The following is a 16,862-nucleotide window of genomic DNA, read 5'->3' as shown; positions in this document are numbered from 1 at the left end:
GATTATATTATTGAACACGAATACTCGCAATTTTAACTAGCACCACATCCCATAGATAGAAGTAGTAGATAGAAAAAAGTTGGGATTTTTAAGGTGCAAATAAAGAAAATTGTCAATGATATAAAAGATGCATTTATTTGAAAAATAGAAATTCATCCAATAAAAGCACAAAATAGGAAATAAATATGGCAAGTACAGTTCAATACAGTAACAGTGATACAGCAATGCAAGATGGACTTCCCAACATGTTTCGCCCCTATAACAGGCTTCTTCAGGGGATGCTGGTCACATGCACGGTACAGTGCCTTGTAACAGAAAATAGATAAACAATTGAATAGATTAGAGTGATTCAAGTGTCTATACAGGTGATTCACTTCATACAAATCTTATAAATTATCTATGCATATGCGTCTCTCAAGAACAGGGCACTGCTGCTTACCCATATCTCCTATAGATAGGAGTGATGTTAGCATTGCCCATTGCACCCAGGGACACATAAGTGGGCTTTTTGTCATTGTTTGCACCAAACACTTTTTAAATTGTGCCATTATTGATGATAACTTTATGCTGCGCCAAAGACGCCTATCAGGTGGAACACATCAGCGGGATGCATATGTTGCATAGAAGGGCTTCTGGCATTTCCTGCTCCAAACCAATTTGTTGCCAATTTGTACGGACATTTGATGATCGTACTGCTACTTTACAATGCTATCAACTCAAGCACTTTTGAGATTTTGGTAAGATCCATTGTTACCTGGCTTAATCATCATAAGGATACTGATTGCCTTATAGATGGAATAAAGGGTAAAATGTCCCCACCCCACCACCTATGGCAGTGATGGTGAACCTTGGCACCTCAGATGTTTTTGAAATACATTTCCCATGATGCTCTTGCACTCTGCAGTGTAGTTGAGCATCATGGAAAATGTAATTCCAAAATATCTGGGGTGCCAAGGTTTGCCATCACTGACCTATGGGATCGTGGCAGACAAGGAAATTACTAGAAAGTGTCAGTTAAAAAAAATAAAAATAAAACAATTTAAAATAAATACTTACTGTAAGGAGATGTAGGTTGTCTAGGGATATTTTTAGACCCTCGATAACTCTGCATAAGGTGTACCTTACAATCCCCACAGGCCTGTGAGATTAGCCCATTGAGACAATGATAAAAACCCATGACAAAATCTCGCCGAGCAAATCTAATCTTTATTCTTTGGTGTGAATATGTAAAGGGGGCTTTCAGAAACTACCGCCCCTTGACCATGTCATACAAATTATCCAATCAAATCAAGAAACATTTTATGACAAAAGTGAAACCAAACAAACGCATTATTTCTGGGAAATCACATGCTTTACAAGAAATGGAAAGTAAGGAAAGATAAGAAGAATAATGAACAGTACATGCAGCTGTCTGTAAAATAGAATACAAGATAAAACACAAAATTGAAGTTGATTATTGTAAAATGGATGTGGTTAAGCTAAATATCCATTCAATCCCCTCTTAGATCCTATAAGATGGTCTCTACATTCTATCTAGTGTTCTAGTACTTCTTTGGGATTGTGGCATAGATTGCCTGATGATTCTTCATGTATGTCATGTAGGATAGAACCTTATCATCAGGAGATTGAATGCGTGCAATTATGCAAATACAACACTTAAAGCAGAGGTAAAGAATCAGAACAAGGATAAATATCATAGTAGTCAGGCACATTGGCACTCGTGTTCAAGATCCAAGTACAACATTCGTAGTCCTCAGTCATTTCACATAAACCTGTGAGAGCTGCACTCATGCTTTCTATAGCTAACTCATTGTAGTTCTAGCTGTTTTATAATTGCTCTAGTTTCTATGTTTAACATAGCAATGTCATCTGAATTCCTCTCCATTATCTCATCCAATATACTTGAATAATTGTTCAACCTTTTCATCATGTCTGTACCCCATCCTGTCCAAGAAGGAAACCATGCCCAGGCCATATCTTGTTTATGGAACAATTCCCTTTTGTTGCAGTGTTTGAGGGAGTATCTGGGGTGTATAATGGCCTCTAGATTCGCACACAGACATGTTAAATATTGACCTACTACAAATGGAGGAGTTAGTCTGTGACTCATTCCCTAAATTAAAACACCAATCAGGGGAATAAGTTTTACCTGCTATTGGAAAGGTAACAGTGTTATTTATGTACAGAGTGGATATGTTAGTTAAGAAGACAGGAGGAGTCTCGTTGAGGAAGAAATATTTAAAGGTACAGCCAAAAGGGGAATTTGGGCAGTGCTAGGATATAATTTGCTACATATCCAACATTCTTCATACCCTGCTTTTTGAGCATAAGCATACCTAAATTTTAGCAAAAGCATCTTATCAGTAAAACTATCTCCAATCTCTCTCTGTGTTCTAGCTTGTGTCACTGTAATGTTCTCTTGTGTGTGTGTGTTGCCACAGATACTTTTAATTGCACCCAAATCTTCAGGGTGGTAGATACAGTTAGTGATGATCCAGGTGGGCAGGAACACTATCAGAGAGATCGGGATCAGGAGGCAAAATGCCTTGCCAGAAGTCTGTGGTGAAATAAGCGAGGTCATCTTCTCTGGCTGGACTTGCTTTTCCAGGAACTCCTCCTTCATCTGCTTGGACTTCTGCTTGAGGGCCTCCTTTATCCAAGGTCTCCTTCCTGCTCCTGGGGCTTTGGGCAACCTTTTTTACTCGGCTGGCATGGATCCAGGACTGGCAGTTTTGCACTAGGTTGGCTGTTCTGGTCACTGCAACCACTGTGGTAGGAGGTCCAAAGGGATACTCTTGCTTCTTATTTCTGTTCAGCTGTTGGACCACCACGGTGTCTCCCACCTTGAAGGGCTTCCTGTGAAGAAAAAGGAGAGGTGCAAGCAACATTTCTTTCGACTGTATCCAATGTTTCAACCAGTTTTCTTACATATTCTTCCTGTATTAAGTCTAAATCTCCCTTTTCTACCATTAAAGGTGTTCTGGCCCATGGGGTGGGGAAAGGTCTACCCATCAAAACTTCAAAAGGTGAATACCCTGTTGTTTTGGAAGGGGTCAATTTTTATTTCTGCCAGGACTGCTGGGATGACCTTTTTCCAGTTGGCAAAGGTTCCTCCTGTGGCCTTTCTTATCTTGTCTTTTATTGTTCTGTTCATTCTTTCTACTATCCCTGAGCTTTGAGGGTGGTAGGGGTGGTCCATTCTATTTTGAAAGTTTTTAGCAAGTCCTGGCAGACCCTGGCCATGAAAGCTGGACCATTGTCTGAGTTTATTTGAAGTGGGCATCCCCATCGAGGAATGATTTCCTGAGTGAGGATTCTCACTACTGTTTGTGCATCTTCTTTTGTGGTCAAGAAAAGTTTGGCCCATCTTGAGAATATAAAAATCTCTACTCAGAAGATCAGCCGTGACCTGTATACCTGCGTGGCCTATTCTGTGGTACTGTGAGCTGAAGAGTGATGCACTTGCCGCCGGTATACCTGTTTTCCCTGCTTTGCAGAGAAGTCCAGTTTTTTGGATCTTTCTGCACACCCTTTTTATCCCAGTCCCTTAACTCATAATTTGAGGCATAATCCTGGAGATCTGTGAGTGACTGTTCAAATCGGGATAGATCGGGTATCAGCATAGCCATTTGGATGTCTGCTGTCTGTGAGATAGCAGCTTGTTTAGCAGCAAGGTCAGCCAGGGCATTTCCCCTGGCTATGTCTGTCGGTTGGCCTGTATGTGCTCTGCAGTGTGCTATAGCCTGTTGTTTTAGGTAGCTGGATAGCTTTTAGCAGTAACATTACCAAAGAAGAATGTGACATGTTCTTTCCATCTGCTGCCACGAAGCCACGCCTACTTCATATCACACCGAAGTCGTGTACCACGCCGTACCCATACTTCGAGTCAGTGTAAATGTTTACATCCTGACCTTCAAAGAGCTGGCATGCTCTAGTGGGTGCAATTAATTTAGCAGCCTGTGCTGATTGATATGGGATAGGCTTGGCTTCAAGTATAACATCTGGAAGCTGCACAACTGCATACGCTGCATGGTATGTGTGATCATTTGGCCTAGAGCGAGAACCATCCACAAAAACATTCTGTGTATCTAGTAGTGCTGTGGAAGATAAATCAGACCTAGGTGATGTGTATTGGTGAATGAGGTTAATGCAGTCATGTTGTGGCACAACCTCATCCTGTTCTCCTTTTAATCCTAAAAGGGCGTTTAAAATTGGTGCTGGACCTGCAGTGGGAGAAGCATATTTGATTTGCAATTTTGGATTGGACAGCAAAATCACCTCATATCTGCTCAACCTCTGAGCAGACATGTGCTGTGTATGTACATTATTCAGCAGGATTGACACATTGTGGGTGGTGTGAAGTGTGGTGTTGTGTCCCAGAGTGAAAGAAATGGCCATCTCAACCACCATCGCACAGGACGCTAAAGTTCTGAGACATGCGGGCATGCCCTGAACCTGCACCGGGACCATCTTTGAGAGAAAAAAAAAACACAGGGCGCAGTCTCCCACCATGTTCCTGGGCCAGTACTCCCGCCATGGTTCTGCAATTTTCCCTGGCAAACAAGTTATACATTTTGCCATATTTCAGGGAGGCCGAGGCTCGGGCTGGTAACCATTGCACATTTCAACATGGCAAAAGCATTTACCATTTCATCAAACCATTTTACAGTATCAGACATTTCAGAGAGGGTTGCTTGTCTCAATATATTGTCATAGAAAGAACAGTCAGGTATTCATTGGCGGCAGCAACCAATCATTGCAAGAAAGGTAAGCATGTCTTTCTTGAGTAAGTGGGCGGGGCAAACCCACAAGAGCGACAACTCTTTTGTGACTGACTTTGCTAACTCCCGGAGACAGCACAAACCCAAGGTACTCAACCTCCTGTTTACACCATTGTAACCTTTTTTTAGACACTTTGTGACCACATACATGTAACCATTTCAATAAAGATAGACTATCAGCTTGGCAGTCCTCCTCTGAAAAACTACAAATCAAAAGATCATCAACATACTGCAACAGTACAGAACCATGAGGGGCAGTCCAAGGCCCGAGGGTGGCTTGGAGTACTATAGAATAGACCACAGGTGAGTCTATATAACTCTGTGGCATTCTACACCAGATAAACTGACGACTGTGTTGGTCAATCGACACAGTAAAAACAAAGAGTGGCCATGTCTCCTCGTCTACAGGGACGGAGAAAAAGAAAATTCTTTAAATCAATCACAGTAAAATACTCTGCATCGTATGGTATGGCGGTAAGTATTGATGGCACATCAGGCACTATTGGGGCAATCGGTACTACTAGGCTATTGATGGCCCTTAGGTCTTGTACAAGCCTATAGTCACCATTTGCCTTCTTTACTGGGTTGATGGGAGTATTGTAGGGCGAGACAATTTTCCTTAAGATTCCTTTCTCCTCTTTTTCTCTGTATGTAACGCCCTCTTTGCCCTTGCCCCCTCCCTCTTTGTATAAAAGTTTCCCCTTTTAATTTCCTGAGAAATCATTTTGATAATGTGTCTGCACTGGTGTTTATTTAGGAATGTCAAAACATCCTGCAGCATCCTTCTCTGTCAGCTTCTTGCAAAAATCAGTTACAGTGCCTGTAGCCCAATCTGATATTTCTTGCTCTAGGTACCAGAAAAATAAGGCCAAGGTTGCTGAGGTATGTCTGTATTAAGAGACTGTGCATGGTATACTGAACAAATCCTGCCTCTTGTGTCCAAACGTCTGTAAATCTTTCCAGAATTCTAACACAGATTCTGCTGACTTTTGCTTGCAAGCTGGTAAAAAAAAAATTTGTTGCTGTGTGTCTTCATGTGATGAGGTCCTTATCTGTTTGTGGAATGTAAGGGGGAGGAGGCGGGGCACACAGTACAAGCATAGAGAAGGTTGATTTAACCCTTACATTTACCATCCTATGACTCTGCTAAACCCATCGTGGACAATGTTTGGGCTAGGATGCTATAGGGAGCCTCGGTCCAGCTGGGGGATCTCCACAGCATGCATTTTTATTTTCATCTTTATTTTTCTTTCTAAACATTCTAAATTCTTGTAGATACTAAGTCTCTGTATGTTATCACTTTTCCTATGTTTATAACCAAACAATTTTTATTTACATTTCAAATTTTTGGCACAGTGCTAACAGGTTCAAACAGTGCCTTCAATTGCGGTAGTACTAATGCCGCAAACAATTCCCCACTATCTATTACGGTTAGTGAGATATTAGCACTTGAACCCTGTTGGCAAAAAGCCAAATGTCCAAACTTTGCACCTGACTTCCCCTTCGCAAAAAATGTCAGTAGCAAAAAGAATTTTTCAAATAGCATGTTTTAATTAAAAGTTAGCCTCACCAATTTATGTATTACCTTAAGAAAGTGTTATTAACGCTCTACCCATATTTTAATTGGTAAAAACGTCCCTAATGTCACAATACTTCAAAGACCCGGGACAGACTTGATAAGTCTCCCTTGCTCTTCGAATAAGTGATATTACTCCCTTCACTGTCAACCCTTCTTGAAACACAAATTTGTTATGTAAATTAAACCTTAAAACTTGAACCCTTGGTTTACATTCTCTAAATAAGGGTCCCTTTCCTAATTTAGAATGATACCCTCCTGGGACACTGGCTACAAGATATGTCAGTGGACCAGTATAACAGAATAACAGACCAGTAATACAATCAGGACACTTTAGAGACATTTGTTAGTACATAAGAAGACATTAAACTGGATACTCACCAATCCAGGGTTCCTTATAAACTCTAAAACTCTAATTCCACTCTATACAGATAAATCAGCAGAAACTAAACACCAATTAACCTTAAAACAATAATTCCGGTATAAGACTTAGTTCTGTCAGACCACCCAATATTGTAGTTCTCTTTTTAGTTCTTTCTCTAAAATCACACTGAACGTGTGAAATATAAATATTTTTACTCACTGAATCAATGCCAGAATCATCCTGCAGACTACAATACGATACAGGTTATATCTTAAACTTTAGAGTCAAAGCATTCATATATAAATTATTAAAAAATAAACAGTGCAGTGGAAAAGGTGTCATCTTACCTTATGACACCCGACAAATTCCACACGGACAAACATTACACAGATTACAAATCATCTTATGACAGCTAGCTACGCAACAGGAAGATAAAGCAAAGAGATCGGGTTTTGTCCGGCACACCTTATCAGACTTTTTCTTATAATTACAGTACTGTATAAATCATTAAACTCTCCCGTTATTTACTGTTTTCCCGAAACAGTCGCTGCAGTCTTATTCTATGGACTTCTCCTTAAAGTCTTTAAAACCCACCCAGGGTTTTTTATTGCTTCTCAGAGCAATTTTTTTAAGCCTACCTAGGGCTTGAGGAAGGAGCGTAGCTCCGCAAACGCGTCGCCCATTCGTCATCCCTGCCTAGACCCGGAAGTGCCTTCGTTCCCCCAGATCATCACACACAGTGCGTTCCAGCAGTCGGATCTGCCGCCCACACAGCAGCGCAGCCTGTCTCCAAGCGGAACGACATCTGAGGATGTGATCGGATCATACCCCTGGGACACCTGGCATCACCTGTCCAATACTTACATGCCTGAATACATGTACCTTTGTGAGTACCTGTTTTTAAGATTTATTAAAAATCCGTTTTAATACTGCACTTAGAGTGGCGCCATTGTTGTTCTTCTTCTAGGGCTTATCTTATTGCTTCTCAGAGCAGTTTTTTGAAGCCCACCCAGGGCTTATCTATGGAAGTCTAAAAAATTAATTACAGGTCCCTTAAAAGGAATCAATTTCTAAATAAATCACAACAAGAGAAAAATAGATATAAATCTAGATCACCGGACGTATTATGATCGATTTCAGATCAATAACTCTGCATAAGGTGTACCTTACAATCCCCACAGGCCTGTGAGATTAGCCCATTGAGACAATGATAAAAACCCATGACAAAGTCTCGCCGCGCAAATCTAATCTTTATTCTTTGGTGTGAATATTTAAAGGGAGCTTTCAGAAACTACCGCCCCTTGACCGTGTCATACAAATTATCCAATCAAATACAGAAACATTTTATGACAAAAGTGAAACCAAACAAACGCATAATTTCTGGGAAATCACGTGCTTTACAAGAAATGGAAAGTAAGGAAAGATAAGAAAAATAATGAACAGTACATGCAGCTGACTGTAAAATAGAATACAGGATAAAACACAAAATGGAAGTTGATTATTGTAAAATGGATGTGGTTAAGCTAAATATCCCTTCACTTACCAGTGATTGGTGGATGATTTGACAGTTGCCCCATAACAGTCCTCTGGCACGAGCTACCACCTATAAAAGGAGAGAGGATTCTTCATTAGATGGGCAGAAGAAGACGAGGATACAGAGAAAAGTTCATCCCACCATACCTCCATGTCGTGGACCAATTTATGAAGTTTGTCCTGTTCTTTGAAAGGGGATGTTAAGTTTAAGTTAAAGTGGTAGCTCGAGCTTCAATATCTGAGCTAAATATATGGTTATGTAAAAAAGTTGAATACAGGGGGTCCCCTACTTACAAACATCCAACTTACAAACGACTCCTACTTACAAACGGAGGGAGACAACAGGAAGGGAGAGGAAATCCACCCCTAGGAAGGGAAATTCACTCCTGTAAGAGTTAATATGGGGAAAAGGTGTCTTCACTGATGCTTTATCACCAATCCTTGTTTCCCTAATAACCCAAAATTTTCTAAATCCAATTGTCATTGGGACAGAAAGTGAGGTGAAATCTTCTGAAGAGGAGCACAGACAGCAAAACAAATGTTACAGGGGTGATAACCCTTCCCTATGTTATCTAAAAAACTTAAAAATAGATTTTTTGACTGGAGCTACACTTAAAAAATTTACCTGTTCCGACTTACAAACAGATTCAACTTAAGAACAAACCTAAAGTCCCTATCTTGTTTGTAACCCGGGGGCCCCCTGTATATGCTAGGAGTGTTAACTAATTGGTTGTTGAAGTAATGAAATTATTTACATTTTATTAAAGTTAATATAATAAAATAATATTTATGCCTATAAAGGGCCACAACCTATTCAAACCACAGTTCTTGACTTGAGTAAAGAGTGTTTATTTAGTAAAGTTAATAGGTTCTGACTACAATCCCATACAATTTTTGTGAACATACTATAGGTTATATGCCAGCTCTTGCAATTTTTGATCAACTATCAATTTAAGGATATTTACCTTTGTTGACACACATGCATAAATCATTATCATTTTGTCAGTGCATAGCCAAGTACAGTACCTTCAGTACCTTTGGTAATTTGCTAAGATTATTTTTTTCCCATTAATTGGCTAATAATTAATTTTCTGTTAATATCCATTAAGATGCTGATTGCCTGATGGATGAATTTCTGAAAGCATACTAAGTATATATAGTGTATTAGCATTTGCATTCTACAAAATCACATACGGTACTATATGAATACTGATCTTTGCTGACACATTTGCATGAGTAAGAATTCTATTATTTCATCAGTGGATATCCATTTAAGTTCCAATATTATATGTCTTGGGGGACTCATTTTCCTGTTGTGATACTATTCACTATTCATACATACATACATATACATGGATTTTTACATGGAAAACATAAAAGCCATAAAGCGTGTATAGACTATGCTACACTGTGTTGAACAGTGATAAATCAAAGGATTGAAAGTGATACCGTATATTGATGCTGATATTAAAGAACATTATATCTCAATAGCTTTAATATATGTTTTTTATGCAGGAATTTCAAGCAATGTGCTGTTCAAGTAGTATTCTAAGAAAAGCTTGCATTGTGCTGTCCCATTGGACCAGCTGTGTTTTCTGAATGCACTGGGCCAATGTGCAAGATCATAAATTGGGCCCAAAGGAGAGCTGCCAAACTCCCAACACCTACGATTTTTTTTATTACTATCAGCAAAACAAGCAGTGTGCACAACTTGCTGCGTTGAATGATGGAAGTGGCCAGATTGCACTTTTGCTTTAAATATGTAGCACCCTCTACCTTAGGTAGGTAGGTGCTAGAATAGTGGGTTTATTTTGTACCGTCAGCGCAGGTAAATTTAGGCAGGCCCATGCTGTGAGCTAGGCCTGTTTGTTTTTGATCTTGGTGCAGGGCAGTGGTTTAGTGTAGCAGCAGGTGACTGACATGTGCTTCAGCTCTTGGACGCCTCCTATGGTTTTCAGAAGGTTCTGCAAAAGAGGCAGGACAGAGAGCTGGAGTGACAAGGGGTGTATGTGGGAGCCCCCTGACCAATCCCCAACTAGGATTGGCAGGGGGCAGGCCTCCTATATATACCCATGGTCAGCTTGCTGTGGGAGGAGTTGTCGGGTGGAAGAACTTACTGATGGTGTGTTAGACTGTCGTGGTCTAAGGGAACCCCCTTTCTGGGGGGGGGGGTGAACTCAGGTCTGCAGCTCGGGAGCTGGGAGGGAGCCTCTCTCTAGACGGTCATTGAAAGGTGTCCTGGAACAGGAGCAGGGAGAGGACAGTTGAGAGCACTGCCAGGAAAATCATTCAGGAGGGATCCATGCCAGGGTCGGTGAGTGAGAAGCAGTGTGAATCTCTGGGAGAGACATGCAGGATTTGGATGTGGAGCCAGAGGGAGAGACTGTGATGTTGTTTTGGAGTCATTGCAGCCACGAGGGCTGGCAGGATTTGCATTGGGCGTGCTGGGACCAAGTAGTCCACTAAGTATCAGTTAGCACTTTTATTCTTCTCAACTCAAACAGTTACTACCACAAAGGGGACTGCAGACCCCTGCCTGTAATGGGCTATTAGGAAAACGTTAGGACTTATTCAGAGTGAGGCCTAGCCATGTGATAATGGAGACAGGAACCTAGATTTGAAGTGAAGCAGGTGATCTCAAGTAGTGTGCTGGAGGAGATGTGCAGAGGAAGAGACTGTCAAATCTAGACTCAATTAACATTGATTTAATTGAGAAGTATTCATTATCTGGGCATCCCATGTCCCTTTTCCCTATCCAAGTTTAATCCCCTAATAAAAACAACAAAAACAAGCAAGAAACGGTTCATTGTCTGGGAAAGTGTGCCAAAATGTATGTCTGACCAGCAGGTTGAAAAGTGTGGATTCTAGAACACGCAGCGACCCCACAGAGGCACCGCTACATATATTACTGAAATCATTACTATATTTAGGTGGTTTTGTCCTTTACTGGTTTAATTTATAGAGGATTTTATTCCAGATTTTTCTTTGTTGTCAGGAGGTAAAAGCATCAGCTGTTCCCCTATGTTTCTATTGTAAGGTTTTTATTTCTGTCTATGACTCCATTTGGGAGATTCCCCTCCACTTCCTGTCCTTGTGATGCCCATACAAGACATCAGGTGACACTGGGATATGAAGGCAGGAAGGGAGATTAAACCTCTCTAACAGGGGCACCAACGACAATAAGGATCTGACAGAGGCCCTAGTTCTCGTCAAAATGAAAAAAAAAAATGTTTTTGCTGAAGTTGGAGGTTAAAGCCCAATTACCTAGGTCTTTATTCTAAACACCTCTTCCTAAGCCATCCTGCAGTATAATGAATCAAAGTCGAAGGTTTCTCTATGAGCCATGCTAATTTCCTGCCCTGGGGACTCCGTTATCTTCTTCTGAACTGGTCCGCTCACCACTTTCGTGAGTTCAATCTCAGAATCGGTGCTAAGAAGTCAATGTCCCTTTAAATGTCCTTTCAGAGGAATCTTTAGGGCCTTTGTGTTTAATAAAATGCATCTGTTATAAAACCGTCTCTTTTTTCTTGAACCTTTGATGGAAATCCTCACAACAACAAAAATCTTGAATGAGAAAGAGAGGTGACTATATACTGTAATATGTTCCACTCCACATGTGCAATACTTAAAATCATATAATGTGCTCACATTTATTTGGGCTTATGTGCTCCTTTATATATATATATATATTTATTTATATTTACCTTTACCCTCCAATCAATATTGTAAGTCTTTCATACACCATTGTTGAATCCTCTTTTCCAGTTGCTATGTGTTATCCTTCTTGGGAGAAATCATCAACTTACACTTCCAAAATGATATTAGAAGCTCCCAAAATGGAAAATCTTACACATAGTGCCCTACCGTAAAGCGTATAAACAAAAAACGTTTACAAAAACCTGCTCACAAATAGTGAGCCTGAAATGTGCATGTCCCTTTAAATCCCAATTGCAAATCCACCACATGTGCTGTGCTGCACCGCTAGCTCCATGCACCTTACCAGATATCAAAATTTCTTATGCATATCTACATAATCTTGGAAGAACGTTCATCCTTCTTAATTCCAAGAATATAAGTTCAGAAATCCTCAGAAAAACCTAAAATATAGCGCGATACCGCTTAAAGAGGTGTTTCGGTTACTGTGTTTTACCCACTCACATTTAACATGCAAAACTATGCAAAACTATACAATCACACTAATCACCAAATAATCACCCCATGCACCTTACCAAATATTACACATATGTAATCTTCCCACAAACAGTCCACCAGATCTTCAACTCATCCAATAACATGATTCCCTAATACAGAGATAGCAGAAAGAATCCATAGTGCAGCAATTTTTCATAAAATTACATGATTTATTCCAATGCCATTTTCACTTAGAACAGAAGCCTGTAGAGCTCATTCAGAATGGCCACCATGGCACTTCTGGTGTGTGATGGGTCACTTCCAGAGTCTGACGTCACTTCTGAAGCATTTCGTCCAATGGACTTCTTCTTTCATGAGTTTGCTTCTAAAGCCTAAGAGAAAGGATCAGGCTGCTGCAAGTGTTTCCTCCACTAATAGGAGATGTCCACATTATGCAGGGTATTCGAAGAGGGATCATCACATGGCTATGGCTTCTGGTAAGCAAAATGGGCATTGGATTATATATACAGTATCTCACAAAAGTGAATACACCCCTCACATTTTTGTAAATATTTTATTATATATTTTCATGTGACAACACTGAAGACATTACACTTTGCTGCAATGTAAAGTAGAGAGTGTACAGCTTGTATAACAGTGTAAATTTGCTGTCCTCTCAAATTAACTCAACACACAGCCATTAATGTCTAAACTGCTGGAAACAAAAGTGAGTACATCCCTAAGTGAAAATGTCCAAATTGTGCCCAATTAGACATTTTCCCTCCCCGGTGTCATGTGACTCGTTAGTGTTACAAGGTTATATAGTTACATAGTAGGTGAGGTTGAAAAAAGACACAAGTCCATCAAGTCTCAGGTGTGAATGGGGAGCGGGTGTGTTAAATTTGGTGTTATCTCTCTCACTCTCTCATACTGGTCACTGGAAGTTAAACATGGCACTTCATGGCAAAGAACTCTCTGAGGATCTAAAAAAAAGGAATTCTTGCTCTACATAAAGATGACCTAGGCTTTAAGAAGATTGCCAAGACCCTGAAACTGAGTTGCAGCATGGTGGCTAAGACCATACAGCAGTTTAACAGGACAGGCTCCACTCAGAACAGGTCTCACCATGGTTGACCAAAGAAGTTGAAAGCACATGCTCAGCGTCATATTCAGAGGTTGTCTCTGGGAAATAGACATATGAGTGCTGCCAGCATTGCTGCAGAGGTTGAAGGGGTGGGGGGGTCAGTCTGTCAGTGCTCAGACCATATGCCGCATGCTACATCAAATTGGTCTGCATGGCTGTCGTCCCAGAAGGAAGCCCACACAAGAAAGCCTGCAGTTTGCTGAAGACAAGCAGACTAAGGACATGGATTACTGGAACCATGTCCTGTGGTCTGATAAGACCAAGATAAACTTATTTGGTTCAGATCGTGTCAAGCGTGTGTGGCGGCAACCAGGTGAGGAGTACAAAGACAAGTGTGTCTTGCCTACAGTCAAGCATGGTGGTGGGTTTGTCATGCTCTGGGGCTGTATGAGTGCTGCTGGCACTGGTGAGCTACAGTTTATTGAGGGAACCATGAATGCCAACATGTACTGTGACATACTAAAGCAGAGCACGATCCCCTCCTTTTGGAAACTGGGTCGAAGGGCAGTATTCCAACATGATAACGACCCCAAACACATCTCCAAGACGACCACTGCCTTACTAAAGAAGCTGAGGGTAAAGGTGATGGTCTGACCAAGCATGTCTCCAGACCTAAACCCTATTGAGAAACTGTGGGGCATCCTCAAACGGAAGGTGGAGGAGCGCAAGGTCTTTAACATCCACCAGCTCCATGACATCGTCATGGAGGAGTGGAAGAGGAGTCCAGTGGCAACCTGTGAAGCTCTGCCCAAGAGGGTTAAGGCAGTGCTGGAAAATAATGGTGGTCACACAAAATATTGACACTTTAGGCCCAATTTGGACATTTTTCACTTAAGGGTGTACTCACTTTTGTTGCCAGCGGTTTAGACAATAATAGCTGTGCGTTGGGTTATTTTGAGGGGACAGCAAATTTACACCATTATACAAGCTGTACACTCACTACTTTACATTGTGTCAGAAACCATAAATCAGACCGAGACAGAAGTACAGTTAAATCGCACTTGTTTAATAATAAAAGTAAATAGAACAAACGTAGTCAAAACATAGCCAAAGTTCCCTATATCAAGAAATGGGAAAATAAACTGGGGATACAATGTAGTAAACATACTCTAGAAAAAATATTGAAAATGATACACGGTTCCTCAGTTGATACCAGGATGACTGAAACAAATTTCAAGTGCTTAGCAAGGTGGTATGCGACACCAGACAAAGTTAGCAAATTCCAACCGGAAAAATCAGTGGAATGTTGGAGAGAGTGCAAAACTATTGGAACAATGGCTCATATATGGTGGGAGTGCCCCACCATTAAAGTATATTGGAAGAAAATTATACAGCTAATAAAGGAAATTACTAATAAAACTATATTGACACTTTGGGCCCAATTTGGACATTTTCACTTAAGGATGTACTCACTTTCGTTGCCAGTGGTTTAGACAATTGTGAAGATATGAAATATATGAGCCATATCTTGTTATGTATCTAGAGTTCCTCTTCAACATGAAACTGTATTTCTTATAATTTTGAGTAAAATGTTTCTGAATTCTTTTGGTATTGCAACACATGTGGCTGTCTTAGTTGACCTCCAGTTGACATTAAATGTTCTGCCAATGACATGACACAATTCTCAGAAAAGATGTTGATATGGAAAGATGTTGATATGGAAAGTCCCTGTTTAAAAGCCAAATGAAATCCCTTGATATAATTAGTCTTCCCTTTTTGTCAAACTGTCACCTATAAATCAGCAAGGTCAAGCTGACCAAAAGTTATGTCGAAATACTTAGTAAAATGCGTACTTATGATGTGTAACTTTGGGCTTGTGCCCGCCATAGACTACTGTATAATCATTCTCTATAAAAGCTGTACTGCCCTGTAACCTGTATCGCATTCTGCCTTGAAAGATGTGATCCTCTATATGTACAGTGCATATTCTGAAGTAAACATACATGAGACGATTGCAGCTCTATTGGCGTTGATGTCCTTTATTTCAAGGTTCAGCTTAACAGTTTGGTGACCCCTACTCATGTCTTCTTGTCTGCATCTCCACCACCGGCTCTCCACCCGCTCCAGGAAGGACAGCAGCAAAGAGGCCTCAGGTGAGAAAATTTATATTTCTCATGTTATAAACTGCCTTTTCTGTGCAGTGTTGAGGGGCCAGTTGGGGGAGTGCAGCCACAGAAGGTAAACACGTTTCCTATTTGATTTTCCCTGCATTCTGTCTCTGCATGATTACTGAGAATGTTAAAGGTACCTATTACAATTTAAGCATGCTAAAGAATGATCATTTTAAGCGCTTGCCTTTTCTCCTTATCCCAGAAATGACAATGTATATATATTTTGTAAAGGGATGTATAAGTGCAGGTACCACAATTTCTAAAGAGTGAGTAGAAGTTGGTGGTTGTTGAATTTTTTGTATGTATGATTTTTTTTTTTTAATTTGTGGTCCTAAGGCGGATAGGTTTGCCTTCAGCGGATAGCCACAAATGGGTGAATGACCTGCTGCATGTTCTCTGGAGTAGGGAGTCTGGATAGGGACTAGCCTATTGCCACTCAGAAAGGAGACGTCCTTCTGAGAGTAGAACAAGTAAGATATCTGAACTTATGTACTGGGCTGCTGGTACACAGCCATAACGATAAACGGTGGAGCTCTCTGTCCCGGAGTTCCAAATTATTGTCATTTCTGAAGAGAGTAACGAGAAATTGTGATAAATATGTGAAATTTGCTTGGAAAAAATATTTTACCTGTCATGAATACACTCGGGTTGACAAAGGATAGGGCAAAAAAGTTATTAAAAATAGCAAAGGCAACAGGGCTAAGTATTGCCAAATTACAACCAAGTGCTTCTATCATCAGAATGATGGTGAGTGGAGCCCCAGATGCCCTGAAACATCATGTGAAATGGTGTAAACTAACAAAGAAGGAGTATAAAGAGGACCCATCTAAATGGTGGCCTCCAGAGGGGTCCCTTAATACACCAACAATTGATGCATTATTTAACCTGCTTTTTAAAATGTCTGATTGTGGGGGGATTTAATGCTTAGCAGCTTGGGAAGAGGTATCCAGGAAGGATATAAAACTGCCCCTCTATAAAATGTGCTCAGAGAAAGCTGCTTTACATGTAGAGGGTGAGGATGATATGTCCATTGCCTGGGATTCCCCCTATGAATTAATAAAAAAGGGAATTGGCAGGAGCATCTGCACCTATGGTAGAACGGGAGGAGGTCACAGGAGGGGAGTCAGCTAGTGATGATATAGGAGAAGCATCTAGTTATCAGCAGGCCACTCCAAGTATTATGACAGAAACCCCACAGCGTAGACACACAGGTAAACTTGTT

General features: G+C 40.6%; 1 long non-coding RNA gene across 1 annotated transcript in view; it reads right to left on the bottom strand.

Annotated features, from left to right (window-relative positions):
- Positions 1-1,219: 1,219 nt before the first annotated feature.
- Positions 1,220-16,862, bottom strand: part of LOC141102433 (uncharacterized) — a 268,107-nt gene continuing 252,464 nt past the window's right edge. The window contains exons 2-3 of the long non-coding RNA XR_012235105.1: positions 8,265-8,324; positions 1,220-2,856 (exon numbers count right to left, since the gene is read on the bottom strand). This is a non-coding gene — a long non-coding RNA (uncharacterized lncRNA). The remainder of the gene's footprint in view (positions 2,857-8,264; positions 8,325-16,862) is intronic.

The sequence above is a fragment of the Aquarana catesbeiana genome, linkage group LG07 (genome assembly GCF_042186555.1).
Source record: "Aquarana catesbeiana isolate 2022-GZ linkage group LG07, ASM4218655v1, whole genome shotgun sequence".
Taxonomy (NCBI): domain Eukaryota; kingdom Metazoa; phylum Chordata; class Amphibia; order Anura; family Ranidae; genus Aquarana; species Aquarana catesbeiana.
This window is presented reverse-complemented; position numbering and strand designations above follow the sequence as displayed.